This window comes from Macrobrachium rosenbergii, chromosome 25 (assembly GCF_040412425.1).
Source record: "Macrobrachium rosenbergii isolate ZJJX-2024 chromosome 25, ASM4041242v1, whole genome shotgun sequence".
NCBI classification, from domain to species: Eukaryota; Metazoa; Arthropoda; class Malacostraca; order Decapoda; family Palaemonidae; genus Macrobrachium; species Macrobrachium rosenbergii.
In genome coordinates, this window is record NC_089765.1 from 20,180,436 (window position 1) to 20,192,885 (window position 12,450).

The following is a 12,450-nucleotide window of genomic DNA, read 5'->3' on the forward strand; positions in this document are numbered from 1 at the left end:
GAAAAAATGTCGTTGTGGCTGTAAATACAAGAATGCAAATACACCCACCTACATACGAACAGCTGCATGGGATGAATAGCTGTCATGTTCCATGTTCATGATATATACTGACATAAGAAATGAAATGAAAACTATTTTGTATGTTCAAAATAAAACTTTTTTATAAGCCACAAGAATAAGTGCCTGCCCATATACGAATGAATTCAACCTGAAAAGGTATCTATTAGGAGACGCCACATGCTCAGTTGATGACGCCCAAGGGGAATCCAGTAGCATAAAGGTTTCTAATTTTCATTTTGTCAGTAGGTAACGCCCAAAAGAATTGTAATGTTAAAAGGTTTTTAAGTTTCATTTTATCAGTAGATGGCGCTCAAAAGGAATCCAGTAGAATATGTATACAAGTTTCCCTTTCTTGGAATCTTCGTGCAAACATTCCAGTGAAGCCATTAATTATGCTGCCGTTTTAGTCACTTTCTGGAAGGTGACAGACAGACGAGTGACAGGAAGAGGTAAATATGCTTGAACTCGTGAATGATCAATGAAGAATTGAGAAGTGTCTTTGAATAACTCAGTGAATTTCGTGCACTTGAGGGACGCAAAGGCTACGCTTGGATTCCATAAAAGATTATCTTCTGTTAATGATAAGAATAACATTGATCGTAATGAAATAATAACCGTTGGAATAAGACCCTCTTGTTATTATTACTGTTGGCAATAACAACAGTGTTAGTACTACTAGAGGCCGCAGTGGCGTACAGACAGCCCCTTCGACAGAAGAAATGTAAGTGAAGAATGTTTGAGATATGTACATGCATATGTACATTTTTAATATATAAAATAATATATATATATATATATATATATATATATATATATATATATATATATATATATATATATAATATAAAATGAATTGTCATAATAATTAAGAAAAATTCTCCAGAATATGGCATCCAACAACAATGAAACAGAGGGTTTAGAGATCAAAATAATGAAAAATTAAAAACACAAACATAAAAATATTTTAAATAGCTTAGACAGAATGTAAACCAAACTACCACCACAATATTTTACTTTGTGAGTGGTTTTGTTTACATTTCACTATAGTTTTATTTTCATATTTTTATGTTTGTGTTTTTAATTTTTAATCGTTATTTTAATAGGAAACAATAACCATTTAGTTTGTATTTACTTGTTCATTTTATATTTTCTTACTATTTTTGCTGCAATCAATATATATATATATATATATATATATATATAGATATATATATATATATATATATATATATATATATATATATATATATCTTAACCAAGTATATATATATATATACATTGTCACTATAGCTATATATATTATATATATATATATATATATATGGTGAAAGGTGATAAAAGTATAGATATATATATTTATATATATATATACTACTTTAATCCCTTTTGAAGCTCAAACTTATTTAAGTTTCCGTTTTAAGAACAGAGGTTGGTATCTCGCTTTTCCCGAGATATTATGTGATATCGTGTAAATGAGCCGACATCATAAGTTATACCTTTCCCTAACTAAATTCTAAGCACTACTGGAATGAGATACCAGGTACAGAACTAAATCTTTATTGACAAAAAATAAAGAAAATAACTTCTAAAAATTACGAAGAATGAAAACGAATGATTCAACATAACTATCAAATTCGTCTAAGGAAATAAGGACCAAAATCATAAACACCCAATTATTTAAGGAAATACAGAATTAACTCATCTGTCATTCAAATCATAAACAGGTCAATTAATAGAAACAGGTCATTTCAAAAATGTCACACCACTCCCTTCCTTGAAGAGGAACGTGAAGGAGGGAGGAAGGAATACCTGTAAAAGAACAGAGTCATATTAAAAACCAAATTCACAAAGTACAAATGCATAACCACAAGATTTCACGGCAACATGGATAGAGTTTTCCCAGAGTCTGAAACGAAAGACCTAAAATGATTATGAGTTGTACTCACTTCACAAAAATCCTCTGGAACACAGCCTTCATGTGTGTGCTTCCCTTTTGCACAGTTCACATGCTAAAATATTCCAATAACGGATCGCAGTGCCCGCTCATTCAATGATCACTCCCATTATATTAATTATACAATGCACATATGAACACAGCTCTCGCAAAGAATAACAGACATCATTCGAGGTCAAAGTATCAGTAAGACACGCCTATCTTACTGTAAGCGTCACGAGGTACACGTACACACACGTACTCCACTTGAATGCTTTCTTCAAATCCGGATTTAATAACCGGTTCACCTTTCTAGAATGTTCGAAGCTGAAACTGCATTTCACCACCTCGTGTCCTGTCACCCAAGGGCCGAGCCCACTGACCCTTGACTTCTTGCGGTATGCGAATGACACCATGAGCATGCTGTAAGTCAAATGGACCCTGCAGAACAGCTGACCCATCTTTCAAAGGTCACCTTTCAAGTTGCAGTTATATATATATATATATATATATATATATATATATATATATATATATATATATATATATGTATATATATAATGTATAGTGTGTGTGTGTATATATGTATACATATTGTGTGTGCGTGTTTGTGTCAAATACAGTGAATAAATGCTATTGCACCGAGAAGAATTCAACTAGGTAATACATAAGCGATAACGAAACACTAACCAGCCAACTGATTGACACGGTACAGAGATTAAAAAAAGAAACAGCAATGAATTCTTAGAAAGGAGATGAATTAGCAGAAACGGCCGTCTCTCATTTGTCTTCAATGACTATGAAGTAAACGGTGGATAAGTGATATGTGTTATGGATTGTAGAAGGAATATCATTGAGACGAATGAGTTTTGCATAACATGTTAATATGGAAATACAGGATGACTGGTGCTGAGGCCATATCTGTCTGTCTATTCAGTTTCCCAGCTCCCTTGATGAGAGAGAGAGAGAGAGAGAGAGAGAGAGAGAGAGAGAGAGAGAGAGAGAGAGAGAGAGAGAGAGAGAGAGAGAGAGAGGCTAAGATTGTGGAGTTAGTAAGCTATTCAAAAGTAAATACCCTCATGAGTGTAAAAAAATGAAGAAAAAAAGGGTTCAGGTTACTTAGCTATATACTTTGTAAGCAAGAAAAATACAGTCGTTTACATAAATGATGCAGTTTATATTTATACACGAGGTACCTATGCAAATCCCATAGTATTAACTATGTAATGCTTATTTTTCACGTTTTCGAACGTTATTGAACGAGGATATGAAATTCTGAACTGAAACGCTTTCTGTGAAAATCACTCGTACCAAATGAACGCACCCAACTGAAGGGGTAGTGCTAAGAAAACATCAGCTGCTCAGTAGACGACGCCGAAAAAGAATCCGACTGCGTGTGTGCTTCGTAAGATTCCCTTTCGTGGAGTCTTCGCGAAAAACATTCCGTTGAAGTTATTAATAATATCGCTTACGTTTTTAACCCCAAAGAGGGATGATATTTCATCATCATCATCATTATCTTATCTTATTATTATTATTATTATTATTATTATTATTATTATTATTATTATTATTATTATTATTATTATTATTAGCGTAAAGTTCATTCATATTCTGCTTACAATATTTTGTTGTTGTTCGAGATTAAGCTGGCCTTATGCCAGCAAAGGTTCTTCATGCTCACAGAACATCCAGGTGGTTATGCATGAAATGGAAAGATCAGCAGGCAAGGGTTTTCAAACCCTTGTGAACCCCATCAAGTAATAAAAGTAGAATTATATGCGTCAAGGAAAATGGAAAATTAGCATAAAACGATAGAAAACGGGAAAGTACAACTCTACTGTTCCATACTTCACTTACTCGATCATCTCGCCACTCGTCAGTAGTAAAAGCATCGATCTTTGGGTGGTAGGGGATCGATGGAAGAAGAGTCAAGATCTGAAGTCAATGATAGAGTGAGGTTGTCGCCATGCTTAAAAGGAAAACATCTTGTGTTTGTCTCTCTTGGAGAACTGTAGACTGTTAATATATTTACTGGGCTCATGCCTCGTGTTTGCACCTTGAGCAGGGACTGTAGAGTGTGAGGGTGTAAATTTCTGTATTTTAAGCGTGCCTTCATGCATTGAAGAGACGAAAAAATGTTGTGCGTTGTTTGTAAAGGCATAGAACAGGAGGTGGGAACGAAAGCAGTAACTAGAAAAACAGCTGGGCAAGTGCCGAAGGACCTGTGTTTGTATTATCAAACTGAAAATAAACGGAAAATTCAACCCCAGGTGATTCAATTTCATTATTATTACATTCTCTTCAGTTTTTTCTTAGTGAGAGACTGATTAACTGGTCTTCAGATGTGAGGCAAAATTCCGTAAAAATCACTATCATATACATTAAATTCTAAAAAGCATATACTTTTATGTATATACTTATATATACACACATATCTAACTATCTATCTATCTATATATATACATAAATATATATCTATATCTTAAAGTCTTATATATATATATATATATATATATATATATATATATATATATATATATATATATATATATATATATATATATATATATATATATTATATATATATATATATATATATATATATATATATATATATATATATATATATATATATATATATATATATATATATATATATAGTAATTTTAATCAATAAATCGGAAGAGGATAAATCGAAAGATATGTCCAGAATAAATCCACTGAAAATTAACGTCCTTGTAACATCATTCTATGCCGAAAATATATTGTTTTTCTTTTTTCTAACCTCGTCATTAACTATAGTTATGAATGGCGTGCAGAACCTTTCCAACTGATGCTATTGTAATAATTAAAACCATCTAACAATGCATGTTCATGTAGCGTCCTTCCACGAAGGGAGTGTTTTATTTTGATGTTCCTGATGACGTCATCTACCAGAGTAATGAATGGAGCTGTAGTCGACTTTCCATTCTCGCTGTAGTACGTGACGATGTAGTTGCCAGGTGTCACCAGTGTTTTGTTTCGACAGCCATTCATTTTGCGGGTGCCTGTTCTTGTATCCTGGTAGATATAAAGGTTATGGAATCATTGGACATGAGATGACATATGCTCTTTGCCTTTATACAGTGTATTCTTTGTATTTGTCAACCCAGAAAGTAACCAACTAGTCTTTTTGTTATTTACACAGACGCTACCTACCTCCCTTGTAGCCATATGAGTGAACACTAATCTATACGTATAACGAGTAAAAAATGGCCCGAAGTTTCTTCAGCACCATCGAGTTTTCAGCACAGCGTATAATGCTGTGTGAAACTCTCAGCCACGGGACATGAAACTTTCAGCCATGGATCAGTGTTATTGGCACCTACAGCGGTGGCAGACGTACGATCATGGCTAAGGACCACTGCACATACAGGTTCTCCTGGGCATTCTAACTTGAGTGGGTTAGTTGGAAGCGTCCTTGCCTTTCAATTGAAAGACCTTTGTTCGAATGTGATATGAGTCAGAAATTTATATATATATATATATATATATATATATATATATATATATATATATATATATATATATATATATATATATATATATATATATAGCGTTATATTACGGATATCAGTTTTTGAATAGAATTATTATACAGTAATTCACTGCTTACAATGAACCAGAAACGATTGCTGATATTAAGTATTTCGTTCGTCCATCTTAAGCGAATGTTATAATTTAATTATTATTATTATTATTATTATTATTATTATTATTATTATTATTATTATTATTATTATTATTATTATTATTATTATTATTATTACAGGCTGCTTTCTTCATGATGATTCTTGGTTACATCGGAGGGGCCCTGTGGGCGTTATTTAGAAATAAACAAATGACGGAAAAATAGCAGAGAATCCTTATGAAGCCTGATTACAGAAAAGTCTACCCGGGAAATATCGGTTAATTTCATAGGTTATTTAATGATTTTTCTCCTTGTCATAGTGGGGTATTAAATGTATAAAAATAGAACTTGCTTATTCGGCTTTTATTTATTTGCAATATAAATTTGATGCTTTTTTCAGACTGCATTAAAAAAATAACGACAGAGCTGAACGATGGTGAATTTGACTAAGTCGAAACATACCAATCTCACCTGACGGGTTCCAATATTGTGAAAATGGTTTCTGATGATAGAATTTAATATATTGTTCAATTTATTTTGTTCCTAAAGCATATGGCAACTCATATACTACGAATATTATAGTCATCCCGATAAAATAATGATCCATTGAAGAAGAAAACGAAGGATATCCATTTTCTTTCTTGCAAAATTGCGGTACATCCTTACTTGCGCGCGCATTTGTGATGAGAAGAAATCTCGGAACTTCTAAACAGCCTTCCATAAGTCCGTATGTGTTCAGAGAAAATAATTATGTGAAATAAAAGCAGAGAAAATAGCAAATAAATAGGTGGAATTATGTACACATTATCCGTCGACAAAATAATTCCTCCGACAAGACCTTGGCTCGAATCCCACATGATGGTGAGAATTTTTTAAAAGGTAATTAAGTTTTTAATTGCAGGGGTTTTAGTGGAAAACGCTTTCAGATTGGTTAATCAATAAAGGGATTATTAGCCTTAAGTCATATTTTGATGACAATTCTCAATGACCTCAATGAGAAAATAGTGAGAATAAGATGGTTATATAAGACTATCTCATTTATATATTAATATAAATATATATATATATATATATATATATATATATCAATTCAAACATATATAGATGTGTATATATATAAATATATATATGTATATATACATAATTATACATACATATAATATAAATAGATAAATATAAGCAAACATGTTGATAGATAGATGAATATATAACTGATATCACATTTCTTATATAACAATATTATTTTATAATGTTAGCTGAATTTAAAAGACAATAAATAAGAGAGAGAGAGAGAGAGAGAGAGAGAGAGAGAGAGAGAGAGAGAGAGAGAGAGAGAGAGAGAGAGAGAGAGAGACGTTTTCTTCCGGTCACAGGTTTTGCATGATGGATATTTTTGCCAGGACCTTTGATTCCGACTTGAGTCCGTTCTCGAAAAAGAAAATGAAAAAACAGAAAGAGTAAGCCCTCGAGCGTTGGATTTGTGTCAAGATATGGGTCACTTCAGTGCTTTGCTGTATGTTTGCGATAATACTCAGCCAGATTACAATGAATTTATATTTCTGAGGGCAAGCTGCTGCGCATCGACTCATCTTATTATCTTATACATATATATATATATATATATATATATATATACATATACATATCTATGTTTAACACACATACGCACGCATATATATATATAGTGTATGGGCGTATAATCGTCACATGGTTATATATATATATAGTATATCATTACCTGATCATATATATATATATATATATATATATATATGTGTCTGTATATGCTGATATACTGTGTCTGTATATGTATGTTATATGGTAATGAACATACATCTATGCAAACGTTTATTGGTTTACACATATTCATTGTTTATGTATTGTATATAATTTTATACATTAATGTATATATATATATATATATATATATATATATATATATATATATATATATATGTATACCCCCAAACTATATATATATATATATATATCATATTTATATTTATCTCTATATAATACAAAGCCAACCATTACATCCAAGGACACTGGCTGTGGGGGCGTAAGTTACAAGATTTCTTGTTTCCATCACAAGAGATAAGAACCCACTATCAAATTCTGTCGAATTATTTTCCTTTCCATAGTGGACCTCCTCAATATGTTGAAATGATTGGTTATAGTAATATAATGATTTGATATATTTTTCTTTCGAGGTAAATTTTATGGGTTTATGTCATCCAAATGATTTAAAAAAGCAAGAATTTATATTTCCTCTAAAAATGTATTTAGATAGATCTTTATTTAGAATACATTTGAGAACATTTTTCTCTCTCTCTCTCTCTTCCATCCTAGGGTTTTCCTGGAAAACGACGAAGTGAGAAATTAGGATTCAGGCTGAACCTAATTGTTATTTTTTTTTGTTTAAGATAAATCTGCATCCAAGTACTTATTTTTTATTAATATTTTTGAAAATATTTCACGAAAGACCATTTTGTTAAAAACCAAATTATCTTAGAAAAATGTTCACCCACATGTGAGTTTTGAGCCAAGATTTGTTATCTGAATTATTTTTGTCCAGAAAACCTAAGTTACCAAGGAGGGCAGAATCCTCTTGTATTTTGAGGATTTTTATTTCCATTAGGAGCTTTAAAGAGTCGGAAGAGCTTTTAGAGAAAATATTTTTGTGTTTTTGACTTTGAATAGTTAACCACCTTTGAAATGTGGCCTTTATTTTCCGCCTATTTATTTGATATTTATCTCTGCTTTTATTTTAGACAGAATTATTTTCTCTAAACAGATACGGACAAAAGATTAAGAACACTGTTTATAAGTTACAAGATTTCTGATATTCATCACAAGTTCATGATAAGTAAGGCAGTTCACATATTCAATTTTTTAAATTTGCACAAAGAAAAGTGGACATCATTGAGTTTTTTGAAACAGAGAATTATTATATCCAAACTTACTATAAGATCGTAGTATCCTTAATATTTCAGGAAAAAATGCATAAAACCGCCAAACTGATGCCAAAAAAAGCCAAGTTAATTATTTTTAGAGAGATTTAGAAGAGAGAGAGAGAGAGAGAGAAAGAGAGAGAGGAGAGACCAGAGAGAGAGAGAGAGTATTAACCTAGAGAGAGAGAGAGAGAAGAGACTTCAACTTTCTGTTAATTTTCATTTTTCATATTATTCTGTCGTTATTTACATTATTCCATTCCTTATAAAACAGAACCACATATTCAAATGCCATTTAGCCACCATCCCAAGAAACATCAAAAGTAAACAGAAAACCATTTAATCAATATTGGAACCGTCTTAATAAGAAGCCTAATAGACAGAGAGAGAGAGAGAGAGAGAGAGAGAGATAGAGAGAGAAGAATAATAATAATAGTAATAATATTCATTGAGGAAAGTTCCCTAACAATAATAAATTTCAACTAGTAACCCCTTTTCTGCCAAAGAGTTCATCGAGCGAATTACTCAGTTAACGGATGACGTTTCTGGTTCATTGCCCACAGTGTAATTATATATAAGGGTCATTCAGAAACGGGCATTAATTAATCGCGCAGAGCAGAAAGAGCCAAAACTTTCCTTCCGTCATAAATGATTGTTCTTTTTACGTATAATCCGTCTAAAATATAAAATATTTCTGACATAGTCACATAAACCATCGTTCAACTGTGTTGTTATTTCAAATATCTCACTTAAATTGAAAACTGATTTCAAATCATTTAAATTAAGCCAATTTTTAACTGATTATTTAAAACTAGTGATTAGTTTCTAAACGATTATCTTAAACTGGTACCCATGTGGTGTCTCTCATAATAATGTCATCGTAGCGCCAGATAAAGATAAATCACATAAATCAGGTGTTACTTAAAAGAGAAATATTACTGAATATTTAATAATAATAATAATAATAATAATAATAATAATATATAATATATATACTCAATATATAATATCTAATAATAATAACAAGAGGGCTTTATACAATATGCAATTAGAAAAATTGAGTGAAGTCATGGAACTGAGTTTATCCCTTCTTTCGCATAGAGAGATTTTTTAACTATTTGATACCACATCCACCTAACCCAGTCCAAAATATATGGTAACAAATTCTGGAATCACAAAATGGAAGGATCATGAAAGATTAAAATAATACTGTACAGAATTAATGATCCATTGTTATTTTCATTATTGTTATTATTATTATTATTATTATTATTAAAGTATTGTTATGGATGCTGGAGTACTCCAACTAAAAGGTCACTTAATGCATTAAAAAAAGCTGGGTAAAACACATTTATCTTAAGAAAGCTATCTTAAGTTCCAGCTTTTGGCTCAGCGATGTTAGTCAGTGGACTAACTTGGCTGAATTCCGCATTGGAAAAAGGATACTGTGCAGAATAACCACACAAAGTCTTTTATTAAAATATCCACTATTCATAAACCGTTCTACTAAGTATACGGAGGTCAGCTCATTTTTAGGTATCACTGGGGCAATATCTTTAAACCAGTGAACAACGCCCATCCTTGCATGAAGGACTGATAAAAGTTGCCATCAGAAGAAACAGAGGGAGAATGAAAAACAGAAGAAGAAAAGCAGCTTGAAACCATGAATGAATACCTGATTGGACTAAAGAGGTAATGTAATAATAATGGAGCCTACAGAGGAGAACTCGAATAATAATAATAATGCTAATAGAAATCATAAAGTAGATATATCCAAAGATGAAGGAAGAATTACGTCGATCCTCAGATGCCGGATTTGATTCGGTTAACCTGTTCGCTAATGGGGATCGATTAGAAGCATGCCTCCTGGCGGCCGTGCGGGGAAGTAACAGGTGCTAATAGTGTTGAGGGTTGGTTTCTCCTTCCCAACGATTATGTTATGCTATCCAAGAGGTCTCTGGTATCAAGCGGTATCGGTAGTTCGGTCAATTATTTCGCTGATTATTCGTGATTATGAAAGTATTGCTATTCTGATGTCGCAATACGGTCCTATATAGTAGATGATAGCAGAACAAATTGCATAAATCATGACTATAAATATAAATAGGATGGTGGTCATAGCCATTAAGAACCGAGGCATACATGGCATCCGGTATCCCAAGATGGTGAAAGGAACCGGAAAACTAAGGATGGGGCTGGGTATATATATAATATAGATATATATCTTTTGCTAAAAAAATAAATAACCAGGTATATATAATTGTTGGAGTCAACAGATCTGCGGACATTATTTTCATAATCTGCAGTCGTTTTCGTCTTCTTTATATTTAAACAGTGAATCACCTATAATAAGTTATAAACAATCAGAAATTTATGGTTGTAACGTTCAAAGGAGTTTTTGATGGACATTTGTCAATGTCATTCATTCAGTTGAAAGATCTGGATTCGATATGTGAGGTTTTGTATATATATATATATATATATATATATATAATATATATATATATATATATATATATATTCCATGGAACCTGTAGGGCCCTAAGTAGGCGATGATGGTGGAGTCTTCTACATTCACCTGCTCTTCCCATGTTTATCTACCTCCCACTCAACCACTGGAAGGTGAGTAAGAGTCATGGTCAAGAACTGGGGAAGCAGCGGTTTTGTAATGATCGTCAAATTTTATTATTATTGTGGAATGTAATGCCACCATAATTAGATCTAAAGCGAATTGCCGAATCATAAACCCTATTCATATGGGACAAGCCTAAATCGTTGTTTTGCCTTGTTCCATTGTTATTATTTAATTTATTATTAGGATTATTATTATTATTATTATTATTATTATTATTATGGAGAAAGGGTTAACGTGTTACCCCTGTTATTCGTAAGATATTTTCCTATTCATATGACATACCAGCCTACTGGCAACTGACTTGATCCGAGCAGCCAGCTTGAAACCATCAAAGAATTTGCTGCCTTTGAGAGAAGTTACAAGAAGATAATAGAAATGCGATAACAGTAGATTACCAACGTCCCCTTAGAATAAAAAAAAAATAAAAAAATGGAATTAAATGATTAAAAATTCCCATCCTGAACATTCTTTTAGCAGTACTGAAATTCCACCAAAGAGTGCTTTTTTCTCCATAACATCATCCATTGTTCCAAAGCCTTGTGATGTCAAAGGAGTCCCTTATTCCATATGGGCACTTGTCTTTTTCTCTGAGCCCTTTATCTCCATCATTCTTTCAAGGTTCCTCTCATCTCCATTTTCCCTTCTCATAGTTCTTATCCAATATCTGGATCTTTTCGTCTCTTTTGGTTTCCCTTGATCCCAGCTGACACTATTACGATCTATTTTGCCGGTGGTAATAGTCACTGTTCTAAATTGTTGTGTAAGATTTTAGAAACAGCCCTTTTAGGTAACCAATTAAAACAAAGTACAAAACATTTTCCAGCACAAACTTAAACAGGACAAAGATTATGATCGAGTAAAGGTAGTATTTTTAGATAACCAAAGTAAAAAATAGAAGCAAATCACCAAATTGTAAAGACAAAATTAACATAAAAGTGAATAACAGTGAATAACGTGCATGTATGAATGTATTTCAAATGTATTCTACGCGTATGAATGTATTTCCAAATGTGTTGCATACTATATGAATGTATTTCCAAATGTGTTACACACGTATGAATGTATTTCCAGTAATTTATTAAGCAATGCTTTAATAGAAAATAAAACTGAGACTTACACTTTATTGAAAGGTCTTTGGTAAGGAGCCCCCTGTGTGGCAAACAAATGCAGAAGAACTGGATTGAAGGCTTTACGACCC